The sequence below is a fragment of the Puma concolor genome, chromosome A3 (genome assembly GCF_028749965.1).
Source record: "Puma concolor isolate L17-30 chromosome A3, mPumCon1.1.hap2, whole genome shotgun sequence".
NCBI classification, from domain to species: Eukaryota; Metazoa; Chordata; class Mammalia; order Carnivora; family Felidae; genus Puma; species Puma concolor.
In genome coordinates this window covers 132,647,224-132,665,864 of record NC_141669.1, presented here as the reverse complement: position 1 = coordinate 132,665,864, position 18,641 = coordinate 132,647,224, and the positions used below count along the sequence as shown (strand labels likewise).

Genomic DNA, 18,641 nt, shown 5'->3' with positions numbered 1-18,641 from the left:
ACGCCTCTGTGTGCTTAAAGTAAAAAAGGACAAAAATAAGTTTGGGGTGGAGGGGGGGAAGCATTTTAATTGCTTTCGAATGTTCCAATAAGCTCAAACCCATGTAGTTTTGCTCAGGAATTTCTTTGCCAGGTTATGATACACTTGCTTGCCAACTCTCTAGCTTTCTCTTATTTTCCCTAATCTTAAGAACTATAGAAGACAGAGAGTGTTGCTAGCTGCTTGGAAAATGTAAATATTTTCAGAAGACTTAAACATTCAAATGTCATCGGAAAGCTTTAAAAAAAAAATCAGATCTCTGTTCTTAAGAAGAACTAAAAGTTCAAGAATCAGAAAATAACGAAACAATCTTGAGCCCCTGAGAAGAAAGAGGTGTCCCCCCCCCCCCCATTCACGTCTAAATAACCATTCTGTTATCTTCAACCGTAGTTCCTACTGAGAACATCCCAACGAACGGCCAGGCTCTATGACTAAGGAAATGCTCCAACTAATGATCCACTGATAGGCAAAGAAATATCAAGAAGGCCAGCAGGGTTTGAAGGTCCTATCTAACAGACAGTGGCAGCAGCAGTGGCCCCAGCTAGATGATGACGTAGCAGTGGCTTTACCCAAACCATTACACGTTTGCTAAGATTATTTTCAGTCCATTGAACAGCTCCAGGTGGGTACCATTCATCTGGATTCTATGTAAACAGAATACAATAGACTATGCTGTCAATGGCCGGTGCCCTGGATTCCAAGCAGAAACTTTGAATGATTCCAGTGTTAAAATTCCAGTGTTTCTCTGATATTTACAGTGTTTTGTAGCATACTTGGAAAATGAAGAAAGCCATAAAAATCTTTCATAATTTGGAAAAGTGAAGAAGAGGGCAGAAATCATTGGCTAATGTACAGAAATGGAAGGAGACAACACTTTCTAGAGTGAATTCGGATATCATTTTTTATGAGCAAAATTCTCACTTACATGTGAAGACTATCCCCCAAATATTAATAAAAACAATTGTGTTTCAATCTCAACTTCTTTGAAAAAAGACTCAGCTTCTTGGGTTCAGGGTCAGGTCTTACAATGTATTGCTTGTATAAACTTTATTTTCTCTCTCTTTTTTTTTAAGATTTTGTTTTTAAGTAATTTCTACACCCAATATGAGTGTATCTCAGACTCACAACCCTGAGATCAAGAGTCATGTGTTTTTCCAACTGAGCCAGCCAAACGCCCCTATAAACTTTATTTTCAAGAAAAAATATATATGACATCTTTAGGTCTCCAAGAAGACAATATCATAGTCATGGGGCACTTTTTATGCCCCTTACAGTGTCTTGTGATATAAAGAGGGAGTAGGGAAACTGAGTCAGGGATAAAGTCAAACCCAGCTCTTACATGACCCAAGAACACCAAAAGGCCAAAGTCGATTTAATTTGGTTCTGGATTCAACTTGACGTAATTGTTATTTAAAGTACATTGATTTTAAAATACACTTTTCATCATAATTACCATGTAGTGTTACAACGAATTCATTACTCTCTGGGGTCAGAAGGAAAGGCTTTTGTTCTTAAAAGATCTAATCAGGGGTTGGTCTGCCCCACTAAATAGCATCAGACGTTCTCAAATACCAGAAGATGTTTTCAGAAGAAATAAAATCCCCAAGTGGAACTTCTTTGCTCTTAGACCCCTGAGAACGTGGGTTTGCCACTGAGGCAAACATTTGCTCTCTCCCGGGGTGTTAGACTATGAGCTTTTCTTATCTACTCTCTTACAGTTAAGGTACTTAATTAAAAAGCAAATATAAATCTATCAACCTGGTGGTCAAAGAGGAGAAGAATTCTTTGAAAAGACATAGATTGAGGAAGGGAAGACTGCAAGGGGAATATGGAATAATGCATCATAGAATGGATTTTTAGGGTCCCTCAAAGGGCAAAAATAATGTTTTCCAAAGAGTTTTTTTTTTTTTTTTCCAAACAGTATTTTTTTTTTCCCAAAGAGTATTTTTTTTAAGCATCTGTCAAATCTGTCAGTCACCTGCTTAGGGTTATTGTACATTTCTCCAAAACCTCTGAAGTTCACAGTAAATAATTGTTACAGTGGTTAAATCCAATGAGAATTTGACATTTCAATTAAGGTTGCAATTGTGTTGCCCCTGCCTTTTCAAAGATGATCAAATATATCACATTGGAAAACCGTGTAATCTTGTTTGGAAATCTTCCTCATGCACTTGCGTCCTGCCTGAGTTGTGCCAGAGAACTTTAATACAAATCAGAAACTTAATTTAAGTAATTGGTACTAAAAAAGAAGCTTCTGGTCCAGTACTTTGAATCTTTTTGGCTATTAATAACCAAGAGGACTGTATTTTCAAGTCGGTGAAGTGTTCATGTATTCTGTTCCCAACTGTGATCTCAGTATCTCCAGCGTGTCCGTGAAGTCTGGAGACAAAGGACATACATGATGCTATCACGGCCACTTTCAATCTGCAAAAATCAGCATACAAGAGGATGAAGAGTGTGACGAGTAAAACAAAGCAGAATAAAGAGGAACAAAGGGAATTATTAAGATAAATTAAAGAACACTGTCTCTGTTTCCAGACTTCATGGCACTCCTCTGTGAGAACCTGTGGGGTGGGTTGAGCCCATGAGTAGCTGGATGAAATGGGAAACTCCAGTGCAGGAAGTGCTACTTTTCTGATGCTGCTAATTAAGGAATGTGGAACCTTCCTTCTGAGTCAGCTTGGTGGCATGTTGAACTCCGTGCTGTTTGATGCTTACATGATTATTGCATGCAACTTTGGAAGTAAAACCAGTCTGTTCCCACTTAGCACTGAAGAGGCAAGAAGTGGTGTGTGTGTGTGTGTGTGTGTGTGTGTGTGTGTGTGTGTGTGTGTGTTTAGACGGTTCCTAACCTTTAAAATGGTCCGTGGCAGCTGGGCTTTTTATCAGCCGATCACATTTACAGCATGGTCTTAGATGGCAGGGTGCTACCCCAGAGAGAGGATTTGGGCCATTTATGAGTTCAGTGAAGGTACACAGGCATACCACAGCATTCTGGGGATTCACCACTATTACACAGCAATAAAAACGTCTCTGTGGGACTGCCAACTCTTCCTGTTTTTATAGAAAAATCATTTCAGAAAAATTGGAGGTAAGATAAAAAGGTCCTACATATTCTGTTATCAAAAAACAACCCCTTAAATTTTTTTTTAAAAGACATTTTTTTTTTTAATGCTGACATATTTATTTTGAGAGAGAGAGAGAGAGAGAGAGAGAGACAGCGTGTGAGGGGAGGAGAGACAGAGAGAGACACACAGAATCCGAAGCAGACTCCAGGCTCTGAGCTGTCAGCACAGAGCCTGAGGAAGGGCTTGAACCCACGAACCGTGAGATCATGACCTGAGCTGAAGTCAGATGCTCAACAGACTGAGCTCCCCTCCTTAAAAATTGTTAATAAAAATTTTGCAATGCATGTAAAGGTAGAGAGGATAGTAAAATGAATCCCCCCCCATAGCCCTCACCCCGTTTTGCAATTTTAAGCACATTGCTTCAATTCTCCTGTTTTAAAAATTTGCTTAAGTATTATAAATTCTAACACGTCATTCTCCTCCTGTATGTTTCGGTGTATATCTCTAAAAAATATGTGCATTTTTTTCAAATAACCTACTATGTCTTTATCACAGTTAGTGAATTAACTGTAAGTTTCTGGTATCACATAATACCCAGTCCATACTAAAACGTCCCTGATAAGAAAACCAATTGAAACAATTTTACATATACCTGTATCTCCCTTTTTTGCTTACTAATAAGAAGACTTCTATTTTATTAAAAATGTGATTCTTGCGTCCTGATTTTTCCACTTGCTATTATAACTATTTCCCAGTGGCATATTTTCGCAGCTTTTAAATTTTGAAATGGCCGTGGGCAAGAACGGGGATAACTTGGAAGACGAACCCTTTCTTTATTCGCGTGTTTCCCCGTATACGGGGAGGGAGTATGTGTGTATTTTCTTTCCCCTTCTAGTAAATCTCGTTGCCATGAACATCTTTGTTCGCAGCCCCCTTGTCCTCTATTAGGACTATTTCCTTAGGACTGATTCCAGGAATGTTCTTGCTGCACCCAAATGTATGAACATTTGTCAGGCCCTTGACTTGCCTCGCGGAGTTGTTTACAAAAGGACTGTACCAATTTACACTTCCACTTACAAAGGATGAGAGCGCCTCTATTAAAATGCTTAAAGGCACTGCTTCCCCGAGCTCTTATAAATCACTGGCTAAGGCTGGCTTCTGTTTGTCATATGGTCGCAGCCATCACAAAATAAATAAATACACATTTTTCTATAGCTCTAAAAACATGGCATGCACAGACTGCCAAACAACCACAGACTAACTCTGATTACACGAGGAAACCGGGTCTACTTGTTGAAAATGTGGTAATGAGATAGTTTCCACCCAGACGGGAAGCCCGGTTCTGGCGGGGGAGGGGCGCCCGCATTTCTTCTGGTCTCTGTCTACCCACCCCGAGGAAGGTAGAAATGATCAGGTCAGCGTGCTCTTCTTTTCCTTTACCAATTTTTTTTTTCTTTTTTCTTTTTTTTTTTTTTTAAAGCTGGGTGTCTTACTTGGGTCCGTACGGCTGAGCGGGCTGATGGAGAAATACTGGTGGAAACTAGCAGAGACTTCTGATGGCATATGTGTTTCCTGCCAGTGCAGCCTTGCAGCACGGGGGAACCGGGGATTAGGGGCAGAGCCATTTTATCGTCCAAATTCTACTTTGTTTCCTTGGGGACACGTTGTGCTTATTTGTTGACTTCAAATGAGAACTGCTTCAGGAGCGGTTCGTTTCTGTTCAGAGCATTCTCAGTTTCTTACAAATCCTTGTAGAAAATTCGGTTGCGTGGGTTTGGGAGAAATTTATGGGACAGATTTTTTTTTTTTTTTTTTTTGGAGGCAGGGAGAAAGAAGAAACTATCTCATTACTGTCGTGTTTATGGGGGGGGGAGGGGAGAAAACAAGAAGGAACTTGATAAAATACTTAGCAAGATGGTCCTTAAAAGCCCAGAATCTGAATCTTGAAATTCTTTTTTTTTTGTTTTTTGTTTTTCTGGAAAAAGTTCAGGAAAGAGGTTTTATTATCCTCCTTTGCTTTCTTGCTGTTTTTGGCCCACTCAGTGGCTCCGAAGCAGTTCCTCAAAGCGAGTGGGGACAAAATATAATCTCTTAAAATATTTTTAAGAGGACGGGCAGGCTTGGTATTTGTAAAAATACGTCAACAAAATGTGCTAACCACAATTTTTTTTTTTTTTTTTAAGTTGTCAAAGAAGCCAAAGGGATTCGTTAAGCGGACGGGCTGTTTTAGAACGGAGACGTTCGGAGACAATAATGACTAAGGTCATTTTGGCTGATGTTTACTGAGCTGATGGCCGTGTGCCAGGCACCGTTTTAAGGTTTGGTTGTGATTAGCTCCTGTGACCTTCCAGAGCGGGCCCCGTGCAGCGGGCGGCGATGTTCTTCCCATTGTACAGGTGAGGCAGGCAAGTCGAGTCAGGAGGCTGAGGTTTCCCAGCAGCTGAGCTGGGAGCCAGGGTTTGGGTCTCCGCTGGCTCTGAGGACCGTGTTTGATTCAGTTCCGGTTTCTGAGGAAATCTGCATGCTCGTTTTTGGGAGCTGCTGAGCCGAAGAAGCCCATTGGCTGCGAGTGAAATAGTGGGGTAGCTGGCTGTGGGTCCACCGCACTACGGAGGACCAAGGCAGACGGCTAATCTTCAGGGTAGACTCCTGATTTCTTGGTCACTCTATACCTACCAGGGGCGTGGCTCTAACCTTAATCTCCTCTCCAGTATTTTCCCCAAACCCCAGCATCCTGTTTGAGGGTGTGGCTGGAGAGCTGTGGTCGGGAGACAGGGGCTCAGCCACCTGGCACGCTTCCCTGGAGCCACTCACCTCTGACCCTCTTCTTTAGGTGCCTCTCCGGTCTCGCTTGACCTCCAGTTTGGAGAAGGTGTCCAAAGAACCCTGAAAGGCAGGTAGGTATCTCCCACCTTCCGCGAGGATCACTCGGATTGAGGTATCTTTCTTCAAAGACTTCCACTTGCTTTGTCTACACTGAGGAGTCGTTCTGGTGGTCAAGAGCTGCTCAGGTTCTGGAGTGGACAGACTCGGGGCCAGCTCTGACTGTCTGTCTCACGTCATAGAAACACTCTTGGTTCTCTTCTCCCGCCCAGAATAAGTACCCTGGCAGGGCCATGCAGTGGTTGAGAACAGACCTGGTTCTGAGTGCGGGCGAGTTCCTGTGTGGCCGTGGGCAATGGTCTTTGTGACACTAGCCTGTCCTAATTGAACGCTCGCTATGTGCCAAATTCCCCCCAAAGCATTTTAGTAGTGAGGCCTTATTTATTCCTCCAAATACACCTGTCAGTGATTACTCTTACCTCCGTCTGTAAAAGGCCAGGGGTGGAGGCGGGGAGGGAGCTCCAGTGAGACGGCAAAGGCAATAGTTGGGTAGCCCAGGGTCTTGGTTTGAACCTGGAAACCCGTTTCAAGAGCTCAGCCCTAGAACTCACTACCTGTCTCACCACTCGGAGGTGTGGCTTCTAATCTGGGTGATGAGGGTACCGATTCTGCCTGGGTATCCAGAAACGGTGCAAATAATGTACTTGGCCCATAAGAAGTACTTAATCAATGGTCACTATTATTATTCTCTAGTCTCCTGAGGCCAAAGTCAACCGCTTAGTACAGAACAGAATGGCATGAGTCAGCATGGGCTTTGGAATTTGTTCGGGCTAGAATTCTACTTCATTCTTGTAGAATCTCAAGCAAGTTAAAGAAGTTAGTAAGGCAGAAAGTGAGTTAACCTCGAATGGCTACGGTCTCCTCATCTGCCAGATGAATTTAAGTCTACAGGTTATCAGGAGAACGAGAAAACACTATGATCGGGTAGATCAGGTGTGGAGTTAAGACTCTGGCACATAGCAGGGGCTCAATAAATTGTTTTATTTTTCCCTTTTTGTTACACTTTGTCTTACCTCTTCTTACTGTTACCATTATTGTTGTTGTTGTGCTGTTGTACTGAAAATATGGACACGCGTAAATATCTGAGTGATTGCAGCAAAGGAGGACTCTTGGTTTATCAGTTTGTTTAATAACACTCTTAATACCTCCGCCAGATCATTATTCCTCTGTTCATACTATTCACTGGCGCTCAGGTTCATCCAGAGTAACATCCTGTCCTCACAATGCCCCAAATGGTGTGGATCTCTTCCACACTCATTTTATGACTTGTGTCCTCTTAGTGCTCCATGCCAGCCACAACATCACGCCAGCTTCCTTGCTGTTCCTTGAACCACGGGGCATAACGCTTCAAGGTCTTTGCATGCTGATCCCTCGGCTGGGAGTGCTCTCTCCCCAGAGAGAGCCTCTACGTGGCTCCCACTGTCACCCCTTCTGATCTTTACTCAAATGTCTCCACCTGAGAAGTCTTCCAGGACTAGCCTGTTGAACATTACCCTCACCGGCTCCCTCGACTCTCTGGCCCCTTTCCCCGCCCCCTGTCTCCATAACACGAATCCTTTAATTCTTTAATTCTTTTCTAAAGATTTTACTAAAAAATTTTTAAAGTTTATTTATTTATTTTGAGGGAGGCGGGTGCAGAGAGAAGGAGAGAGAGAGAGAGAGAGAGAGAGAGAGAACCCCAAGCAGGCTCTGTACTACTGTTGGTGCAAAGCCCGATGTGGGGCTCGATCCCACAGATCATGAGATCATGACCTGAGCTGAAATCAAGAGTCAGGTGCTTAACCGACTGAGCCACCCAGGAGCCCTGAGATTTTATTTTTTAAGTAATCTCTATACCCAGTGTGGGACTTGAAAGCACAACCCCAAAATCAAGAGTCCCGTGCTCCACTGACTGAGCCAGCCAGGTGCCCCGTAGCACTGATCATTTAATTCACTACGACATTAAGTGTTAACTCCGTGAGGATCGGCATTTTGGTGGGTTTGCTTTCCTGCTCTATTCCCAGCACCTAAAACAGTGCCTGGTACCCAGCTGGTCTTACTATTTGTTGAGTGAGACAGTAAATGAATGAGTGAATGGAAGAACCAGGGAGCATATTTACTTCAATTGAACAGCTGAATATTGGGATACTTTCCTGGGTGCTGTGATTTGGAGGAAACCGGCCTTCCGGTTGAGGAGCCTGTAGTCCATTCAGACAACATCCGGGGCTGGGCATAACCCAGCAAATGTCATAAAGGAGGCACTGAACAAAGAGAGTGACCGAACAAAGAGCATAGTGGCATGTGGAGAGGACCATGGGGGATGGGTAGGATGACTACAGACTGATTTTTGGACATATGTGGCATGTGGGTTTGGGGAGATTCAAAATGAAGGTGGGACAGGTAGTGGGCACAGAGCAAGGAGAAGGGTAAGTAGAGAATAGTTCATTAAAAAGCAGTATGTGGGGAAAAAAAGCAGTGTATGAAAATACTAAGTATTTTATTCTCCATTTTTAATTTCTCAGAGTCTTTAATGTAGTTTGGAATTGTATGCTAATAGGCAGCTAATTTTTACTTATCTGGGTCAAATATGAGTGTGTTTTACGTGTTAAAAGATTAAAATATTTAGCTGCCAGTAAAGGGTCCTGGATCGTTGCCCGTATTTGAGAATTAACCAGCTTTTATTCATGCATTTGCATGTACATTTCTTTCTTATATTGAGACATGATTGGCATATAACCTCTTAGCTTCAGTTGTACAATATAATGATTCGATATTTGTACACAATGTGAAATGATCAGCCTATATATTTCTGATCCCTGTGTAGTATAAACACGTGTATATATTATATATAATATACAAACGTACACATACATATGTTATATATATATATGCATTTCCTTTAGAGAATATACTATTGTGTGTGTTTAAACCAAAGAATGGCATACCTTTTGTGGCTTCATTTATTTATTTACTCCATCATGTCTTGGTGATTTAGCACATGGGCATATGTAGCACTATTTCATTCTTTCTAACTGCTGTCTATATTCTTAAATTTGGATATATCATAGTTTATTTGGTCATTTTTCTCTTGATGAACTTGTAGGTTGTTTCTTATTTGTCACGATTATAAACAAGGCTGCAATGAATATCCTTATGTATGCTTCTTTGAGCCCCTGAGTGATTATCTCTTCAGGGTAGTTACTATAATTATATGCTAATATACTTTTTTTTGTTTGTTTTAATTTGTTTAATATCTGTTTCTCCTATGAAAATATAAACTCCATGAGGACAGCAATCCAATTTGTTTTGTACCTCACTCTTTAATTACTACCTAGCCAGTGCCCGGGACAAAGGAGTGGTCAATAAATGTTTATGGAATGAATCTGGCTGAAAGGTTGGCTGGGGCCATGGTGTAGTTTTGCATCCTAAGAGGGGGAACTAGGACTTATTTGGGTAAATTGGAGAATTTTGTACAGGGCAGCAGAAGGATGGTTATTTGTGGTATTGAGGAAAAATTTACTAGGCTGAGAAGAAGACAGGTGCTCGAGACCCGGTTATGAAATTATTATGCAGATCAGAAGGAAAAGACAGGATGGTAGGAATATGAAAGGAGAGGGTGCACTTGAGAGCTACTTGGATGATAGGATCTGTAAAACTGAGTAACTGATTAGCTGTGAGGGGCCATGTAAAGGAAGGCATGGAAAGTTGAGATCCATTCTAGGACATTTTCTCTTTTTTTTTCTTTTCCTTTTCTTTCTTTTCCTTTTCTTTCCTTTTCTTTTCTTTTCTTTTCTTTTCTTTTCTTTTCTTTTCTTTTCTTTTCTTTTCTTTCTTTTCTTTCTAGGACATTTTCTCTTTCTTTCTTTCTTTCTTTCTGGGACATTTTTTCTTTTCCTTCCTTCCTTCCTTCCTTCCTTCCTTCCTTCCTTCCTTCCATTACTTTAGAGAGAGAGACACAGTTCAAGTGGGGAAGAGGGGCAGAGGGAGAGAGACAGAATCTTAACCAGGCTCCATGCTGAGCTTAGAGCCTGATGTGGGGCTCGCTCCCACAACCCAGGGATCACGACCTGAGCCAAAATCAAGAGTCAGACACTCAACCTCAACCTACTGAGCCATCCAGGCATCCCTACGACATTTTTCATTTCACAGACGTTTATTGCCTCCCAGCTGTGTGCAAAAGAGCACTCTGCTAATTGCCTTTGGGACGTGAATTTGCATGACCTTTCTTCCCTACCTTCAAAGGAGATCTGGAGTCTACTGGGGACTTTGGAGGACTTGGAGGAAGAGTAAGCAGGTACATCAAGAATGCCAGGGAGGGACTGAGGTGGGAGGGGCTAGCCCCAGGGCAACCAAGTGAAATATTGTTGTTCCAGGATTGGGGGTGGGGAGGAATGCTGGGTGAGGATGTTTCAACCCTGCCCCAGAGACACTCACTCATGGCTGACTGGTGAACATTCAGGAAATAGGATGTCGAGAAATGTGCATCAGTGTAGATTTTTAGAAGAGAGGAGATTTCGGCTGGTGACAGAGCTGGGGTTTGACATAGGGTTCAGATGGCCCGCTGGCCTCAGTGTCATCTGGAAGGTTGGGGAACCAACTGTCAGCTGGGTGGCCTCAGGCGGGCTACTTACTCATCTTGAGTCTCAGTTTCCTCTTGTTAAAGCAAAGGCAGTGATAACTTCAAGGGGTGAAGATTCGGCTAGTCCAGTGGCCAGGTAGGCTTATCGGTGACAGCTCTGATTCTCTGAGCGCGCCCTCCACACGGGAGAGAAAGTAAACGGTGTCCTCCAGTTTGCCACGTCTTCTTTGTTGCACCAGGTGCCGCCTTTCAGGAGCGAATCTCTCAAGGAAGAAACACTTAACTTGAAGTTCAGTGGGTCAGTTTTTCTTGCGTTTCTTTCCAGTCACATCCCAGTGTTGGTGGGATAAAGTCCCCCCAGCAGTCCCGCCTGCCGCATTATCAGGGATTTTGTTTTTATTCTAGGAGACATGGGGAGTTTTAGGCAGGACCCTGATGTAATCAGATGTGACTTCTGAAAAGATCGATGTGACTTCTGAAAAGATCGATGTGACAGAGAGGTGATTGTCTGTGCTTCTGCTGGAACGGTAGCTCGGTCCACGTAGAGCTCCCTTCCCTCGTAGTTGCGTCCCAGGCCCGTGGCAAACAATGCTGGCCACATTCTGTGGGTTGAATGCATATTTGACCTCTCTGCATTTAAAGCAAGGCTAGAAGTAGCCGTTGTGTTACTAGGAGGATGTGATGATAATAGATGTAAAGTGCCTGGCACGCAGTTATTTATTTACTTATTTTTCCGTCCAGTATTTAATGAGCATCTGCTATGTGCTGGGCTTGGTTCAAGGTCCTGGGGAAGCACCAGCAGGGTGTGGGGGTAAGACTTGGCCAGTGTCGACACAGGAAAGGAGGCTGCCGTTTTATTGCCTCTGGGCCTTGGGAGAGCTGCTTAATCCCTCTCTGCCTGGGTTCTTTGTCTAATAAATGGAAAAATATAAACCCTACCTCACAGGGTCATTAGAGGGGTTAAATGAGTTACAAAGTGAAAAAGCACACATTAAGAATTCAATAAATGTTAGCGCTTATCAGCTAGCCTCCCGGCCTGCTGGCTCTGCTGTTGGCAGAGGATCTCTTTGAAACTTTGGTGCTCTGGTCTGCACCATCCATCCATCCCAAGGCAGAGAAATAAATGCAGGAGGCATTGCTGGGTGGGAGTCTGGACAAGTCCCTGCCCTTAGTGGCGTTAACAGTCTGATTCAGACCAAAAAAACAAAACAAAACAAAACAAAACTCACAAAAACAAAACAAAAGAAAATGAAATCTCTAACCAGCTACACAGATAGCCCACTAGACCCTTAACTCACCCAGGAGGGAGAGATGGAAGGAAGAGGAGAAAACAGGACAAGGAGCCCGTATGCTCTTCTCAGCAAAGGGCGGAAGCTTGGGTGTCAGGACTCCTGTAAGTGCTGCCAGGGACGCTGAGGCCAGAGTCCCAGGTATACTCAAAGACAGTCCCACGTGGGGCGCCTGGGTGGCTCAGTCGGTTGAGCAACCGACTTCGGCTCAGGCCATGATATCACGGTTTGTGGGTTCGAGCCCCTTGTTGGGCTCTGTGCTGACAGCTCGGAGCCTGGAGCCTGTTTCAGATTCTGGGTCTCCCTCCCTCTCTCTCTGCCCCTCTCCTGCTCATGCTCTGTCTCAGAAATAAACATTAAAAAAAAATAGTCCCACGAAAAAGTAGAGCCCTTTGTGGAGGGATACTCAGTGTTGACGAGCTGCCCTGTGGTTTGACCCCGACAAGCCAGCCATCCAATGAGGCAGGCAGGGAAGGGGTTAGAATCCCCATTTGCAGATGAAGAAAGAGAGCCAAGATCCCAGGGACTGGCCTCAAGACCCAAATCTCAATTCCCTCCCCACGGGACCTCTCTGCAGCTAAGCTGCATGTTTTACTATTCCTTTCGGTATGTGTTTGTTGTGAGCGCATCTACTGATCATTGCTGTGGGCAGACGTCTACGCAGAGATGGAGTGGTAGTTGGAAATACGTTTTCAGAGTTGAGGGGAAGGGCACCTGGGGGGCTGAGTTGGTTAAGCGTCTGACTCTTGGTTTGGGCTCCAGTCAAGAGAGAGCTGACCGTGCAGAGCCTGCTTGGGGTTCTCCCTTCCTCTCTCTCTGCCCCTCCCCATCTCTTTCTCTCAAAATAAATAACAAATATATGTTTGGGAGCCCTCAACATCTAGATGGCCTTTTGGGCCATTGGGCTGTGGATGGAATCGTCTAGGGAATGAACAGGAAAAGAGACCACAGGGCACCAGCAATGGGCCTTGGGTGCTTCCAAGGCTGGAGGTCAGGGAGAGGCGAAGGAACCAGCAAAGGGTTCTGAGAAGGAGCCTCCAGTGAGGACCAGAGGGGGCGGTGGTGGAAATTGATAGAACGTGGGGTTCCGAAGCAAGGGAAAAAGTGTTTCAAGGGTGAGGAAGGGGTCAGCTCTATCAATATATGAGGCAGACATACTATCTGTTGTCTATGTGTTTGTCTGTCTCCCTCTAAAAAGGGGCAAACGCTGGGGCGCCTGGGTGGCCCAGTCGGTTAAGCCTCTGACTTTGGCTCACTCCGGTCACGACCTCCTGGTTCGTGAGTTCCAGCCCCGAGTCAGGCTCTGCGCTGACAGCTCGGAGCCTGGAGCCTGCTTCGGATTCTGTGCCTCCCTCTCTCTCTGCCCCTCCCCCCGCTTGTGCTCGGTCTCTTTCTCTCTCTAAAAAATACATAAACATTAAAAAAAAAAAATAAAAAGGGACAAACGCTTTGTTTTGCTTCCCTCAAGCTCTGTCTCCTGTGCCTAGAACAATGCCGGGCCTCCCCACTCGCCCCTGCAAAACTCTGGGTTCACAGCTCTGTAGTGTGTCTCATTTGATTCTCCAGAGTCTTATAGAAAAATAGGTATTTCCATAATTAATAAGTATATATACTTCCTTTCCAGTTTTATTGAGATATGATTGACATATAACCTTGTATAAGCCTAAGGCGTACAACATAATGATTTGATGTAGGCACACGTTGCAAGATGATTAGTTAACATCCATCACTCCATATAGTTACAGTTCTTTTCCTTGTGATGAGGACTTTTAAGGCCTTCCTCCTGCTCTTCCACCTCTTCATCATCACCACATTTGGTGGAGAAGAAAACTGCAGCCCAGAGAGACTAAATCATATTCTAAGGCTAATGCAGCTCTCAGGAGGCGTAATGGAATAGTTGAGACAGGACCCGTGGCGGGAAGAGGTCCCGAAACCTTGTCAGAGGGAAGCCACCCCCTCCCCACTCCCAGGCACAGAAGCCACCATCTTGAAAGAAAGGGTAGGGGGTACCAGGCAAAGGGAGCCACAGGTCTGAAGGCTCTGGGTCAGAGGGAAGGCCTCAGGGCTGAAGCTTAGACTCCCACGGAAGGGCTTCCAAAACTTGAAGCTGCAGGTTAGGCAGGGGCCAGATGTACAGAGTCGGGGAGGCCAGCTCTTGGAGTTTGTTCTTTAACCCCCCTTTCCCCTCCCCAGGCCATAGGAAGCCATTAAGCAGGGCGGTGACAGGATCTGATTTACCCTGTAAAAGGTCTCCTGGACTTAGGGTGGAGCTTGTATTGAGGCAAACTTAGAAAGGAAGAAGCTGGCAGACGCCTTACGCGCTCCATGTATTTGGAGGAGAGGGTGAGAGGTGATGGTGCTGTGTTAGAGACGGAGGTAAGTGGACAACGTTGAGCTATATTAACATAGAAATTAGTGGACTAAAGGTGCATGTAGGGTGATGGAGATGGAATAGAGTTGGACTTCTGGGTTTTGGCTTGAGTAAGTGGGCGGATCCATGTATGGAGATGAAATGGGAATCAAATTTCAATAAACTTTGTTAGTCACCTTCCTCCTCCAACCCCTCCCCTTGTGCCAGAGCTCCCATCTAGAATATCAGGTGAGTGCAGAAAGGTTTCAAGGGGTGCTCTGGAAGTCATGTGACACATAATTAATTAATTAATCCATATGTGTATATTTTATGTTTATTTATTTTTAGGTTTACTTTTGAGAGAGAGAGAGAGAGAGAAAAAGCACAAGTGGGGGAGGGGCAGAAAGAGAGGGGGTCAGAGGATCCACAGCGGGCTGCTGAGAGCCCGATGTGGGGCTCGAACTCGCGAACCCATGAGATCATGACCTGAGCTCAAGTTGGGCACTTAACCTACTGAGCCACCCAGGTGCCCCGACCCATGTCATTTTTTAAAGAAAGTTTATACATTTACATTGTGAGTGAAGTCAGCCTTGAAAAGCACCCAGGATATTGGCGGAAAACAAAAGTCGAGCCCGAAGAGCGGAGGGGGAATGGGACAGATACAGTTAAAAATCAACTGTGCTCTTTGCACATCATCAAGGTCGATTAATTTAATCAAGTCATGATCGCATCAAAACCTCAATTTGAATTGAGCCTTATACTTGGCCCCTCCCTTTTCGGTTTGCTTGGAAAAACCAGTAATCTCATCTCTTGCAGTATTGTTCCGAGCCAGGTGGGCTGGCAAACTCCGAGAGAAGTCTCCAGGCTCCAGACGCTGCCTCCACTTCTGAAAGGTGATTTCTGCGATTTATTTTTATCATCTATTATTGCGATGTTTTATAGAGGGCTTAAAATTTCGAGAGGACTTGAGTGGGATCAAGAAACTTACTGGAAGGAGAGTTGTGTGGCTTTCCCTGGAGTTGTTGGGTGATCCGTCCTTAATTTAGTGCATTCAGTCGTGTTAAAAGGGCTGCCCTGGTTTCCTTCTCAAATGTCCTTTGTAGTTAGCAGGAGCTGGCAAGGTTCGCCTTAACTTTTTCATTTTCTTTTCCTGCTGACTCCTCACTGCAGTTTTTCAGGTTTTCCTGCTCTGAACACTGCATTCTTTTAAGTCGAGTGTCTATGTTGGCTCCATTTCAGCTCCAAGGATTTACGTACAGTTTCCAAAACTGTTTTTCTGTAATAGTTCCACAGGAAAATAAATACTTGTGAAATGGGAAGATCGTATTGCATTGTTCTTCTAATGAAGGCGAAGTCTCCCAGGATGATTCCAATAAATGTTAAATGTAGCAAATTAGAAGGGTTTTTGTTTTTGTTATTAGATCTGAGAAGGCTGTGTCGCAGGCAGCATCTGGAGAGAAAACCAGAAGTTAGGGAAATGAAGAGGTCTCCTATCACGAGGATTAAATCAGAGATAATGGTGCAATTTTCTAAGCATACACTGGGAAATATATCTTGAGGAGGGCCGGTCTGTTTGGATAATTGTGAAAAACGAGGTGTAGCTGATGTTTGTCGCGTTAAGGAGAGGTGAAGTGGGGCTTTTTCGACCTTTCTCCAAGTAACATGTGCAGAGCATCAGCTTCTATGGGAAGGGACATTTCTGGTCCTATTCTTTGTTTGTGTTGCTTGCCTCTCCGCAGCACCTGACTCTTTGAGAGATAGTCTAGCTAGGAGTGATGGCAAAACAGGATTACTCGTGGGTGGAGCTAAGTTTATGCAGACCAACGCTTGGTTTTCCATTTTCATTTCATAGAATAATAATGAGTTCTTCCGCTTTTACTACAAAACCAAATGCTCCCAGTGTTCTCCTTTACTTTTGGAGTTTCCACTTTTAATTGTTTTGACTATGCATGCTTTCCAAGTAAATCTTAAGCGTGAGTCTTCCTGTTTTAAAGGGGGAGACTGTGTCTCACAGATGCCCTTACAGCAAATGCAGATCGTTCCATGTCCATTTAAAAACACAGTACGTGTTTGCAACCCAGCACTCAGTCACTGGCAGAATTTTTGCAACGATTTCCCAGTTTTATTGGCACATCTCCAGGCACAGGGTTCTTTGTAATTCTTTGCTCAAACATAAGGATGGCATACAAAACTCTGAGCCGATAGATCAGTGAAGACAATTCTTTTTTAATTTTAAAAGCTACAACATATACAAGGTTTTTGGGGGTGGGGTGGGGGGAGGAGGAGAGAAACAGTAACTAACAAACCATAGGATGCTATTATGCTAACAAAGTGGTAGCTTTGTAAGGGCACAGAGAAAAAGCACAACCTTTTTTTTTTTTTTTTTTGCTCAGAAAATGATTCAGGAGCAACAAGGTCTGAGAGCCAGAAGCCTCATTGTTCTTAGTGGAACCATTATTTGTCAAAACATTTGATTGTTTCCCTATCCCTTCTGAAAAGTTTGGACTTTTCTTTTTGCTCAGTTTTGACACTAGAATTTTAACTATCAGTGCTATTGTGTTTACAGCATTCAAGGTTTCAGAGTTCAAAGGTTATCCATTAACATGTAGAGTAAGGCTACACTTAATGTGGAGACTCAACCTGGTTCCACTTGCTCATAGTTTGTTTTTGTAGCAATGCTCCAAGCCCGCTGTTTGGAGAAGTTAAATGAAGTTTCTTGTTTATGAAGAGTGCCCTTGGATTGCGTTTTAGGATGTGACTACTTATAAGGGTTTAAAAACTATTTGAAAAGAAGGTATTTGTCTTCTCTGAGAAAAGGAACCCGAGTACTACAAATGATCAACATCAGTGTACTTGGGTGGAAAAAAAAAAAAAAAAAGGAGTTCTGGCCGAAGAATTTACTTCTGGCACTGCTAATTGTGAGTAAGTAATTGGTTCACTTCCTTTTTAAAAAAGACTAACCAGACCATATGTGGGGTTAGTAGTTATATATAAAATGACAGCAAAACATCACACTTGGCAAATTCTTCCCCTCTGCTAAGAAGCTGTCTCTCAAAATTCCATTTTCTATTAAGAACTCCACTGCTCACCAGCAGAGCATTTATATAGCCCCCCATTTATTAAATATATCCTTTAAGTGCCTTTCTTGATAGGTTTTAAGTTTTTCCATTTTGGATACACCCATATCCCATTAAAAAAAAAATACTTTGCTGTTTTGTTTTCGGTGAGTTGCCTAGCTCTGTTTACATTTGAATTCGTTTGCATTTTGGGGCAGAAAACTTAGTGGTTGTGATTGTTGCTTCTGTGGTTCCTCCTGGGGCGAACCTAAAATGAGGGAACACAGACAGGCCTTCGGAATCGTAACCTTTTTTCTCCTTTTGTGAGCAGGGAAGGGTAGGAAACGCTCTAAATACGTTGTTTCTGGGAAGGAGGGGGCAAGGCTAGTTTTGTCTCTCCCCCCCCCCCCGCAGTTTAAACTCGGTTTCCTCCACGTGGGTTTCTATCAAAGCCAAGTGGATTCTTGGAACCCAGGCCAAGTTTAGAAATCTCAAGTTATAATAGCGGCGCAAGTCGAGCCCTTTTGGAAAAACAACAATTACAGGATAGCTTTATGAAGATACCCATTAAACCATTTTAATCATGTCACCTCCGCGACCTTGCTCACACTTGACGAAAATCTGAAGATATGCTTGTGCACTTCACTTTCTGACCTGCTCAGATGGGCGCAGAGGCTTCTGCTGGTAATTCGGGATGACCCGGAGTGCTGCTACCCGCCCCTCCCTCGCCTGGGCACACCTTGCGAGGGAGGGGGAGGCGGCGAGGCTGAGGCCTGGATCTGCGCCTGCGCGCTGCCCCCGGGGGGGGGGGGCGCCCTCCCCGTGTACCTGTCACTGGAACCGCCGGAGCGCGCGCGGGCCACGTTTAGCCGGATGGCGGGAGGCGGTGTGTGTGGAGGGGCGGGGGGTGGGGGGGGAACTGTGTGTGGGGGTGGTGAAAGGCGCGCGCGTGCGCGGGAATCTCAGGCGAGAACGGGAGTGCGCGCGCTCGTCGGCTCGCTCGCGTCCCGGAGGCGGAGTCCGCGGCGGTGGGCGGGGCAGGGGCGCGCCTGCGCGGACCACGTGGCTCGGGGGCGGGGCTCAGGGGCGGGGCCGCCGCGGCCGGTGAAGGCAGGAGGCGGGGCATCTCCGAGCGGCCGGGCCGAGGGAGGGCGCAACAGCTGCTCCCAGAGCACTTTCTGACCCAACAGTCCCCCAGCGCCGGACGCGCCGCGCCCCGGCGGCTCTAGGGACCCCCCGCGCCTGCACTGTCCCCGCGCGGACGAGTAGGGGGCGCCCGCGCCTTTGCCCCCCGTGCGCACCCCCGCCCCGCTCACCTTAGCCCCGCGCGCGAGGTGAGCCCGGCCCCCAAATCCCCCGGGCGGGGGAGGGGTGGGGGCGGGGGGGCTCTCCCTTGTT

General features: G+C 45.0%; 1 protein-coding gene and 1 long non-coding RNA gene across 4 annotated transcripts in view; one reads left to right on the top strand and one right to left on the bottom strand.

Annotated features, from left to right (window-relative positions):
• Positions 1-4,390: 4,390 nt before the first annotated feature.
• ZNF217 (zinc finger protein 217) overlaps positions 4,391-18,641 on the top strand; it is a 38,706-nt gene continuing 24,455 nt past the window's right edge. The window contains exons 1-4 of one of the 3 annotated variants that reach the window (XM_086702515.1): positions 4,391-4,521; positions 5,291-5,503; positions 5,941-6,004; positions 15,004-15,080. The gene's annotated coding sequence lies outside the window, so the exon portion shown is untranslated. Of the gene's footprint in view, positions 4,522-5,290; positions 5,504-5,940; positions 6,005-9,921; positions 10,264-15,003; positions 15,081-18,360; positions 18,578-18,641 lie in introns of those variants that run through there. The other 2 variants (XM_086702517.1, XM_086702518.1) reach the window with 2 other exon arrangements.
• LOC147582816 (uncharacterized) lies at positions 14,496-18,126 on the bottom strand. The gene is made up of 2 exons (XR_015249544.1): positions 18,072-18,126; positions 14,496-15,637 (listed from the first exon to the last, which is right to left on the bottom strand). It is a non-coding gene; the product is annotated as an uncharacterized LOC147582816 (long non-coding RNA).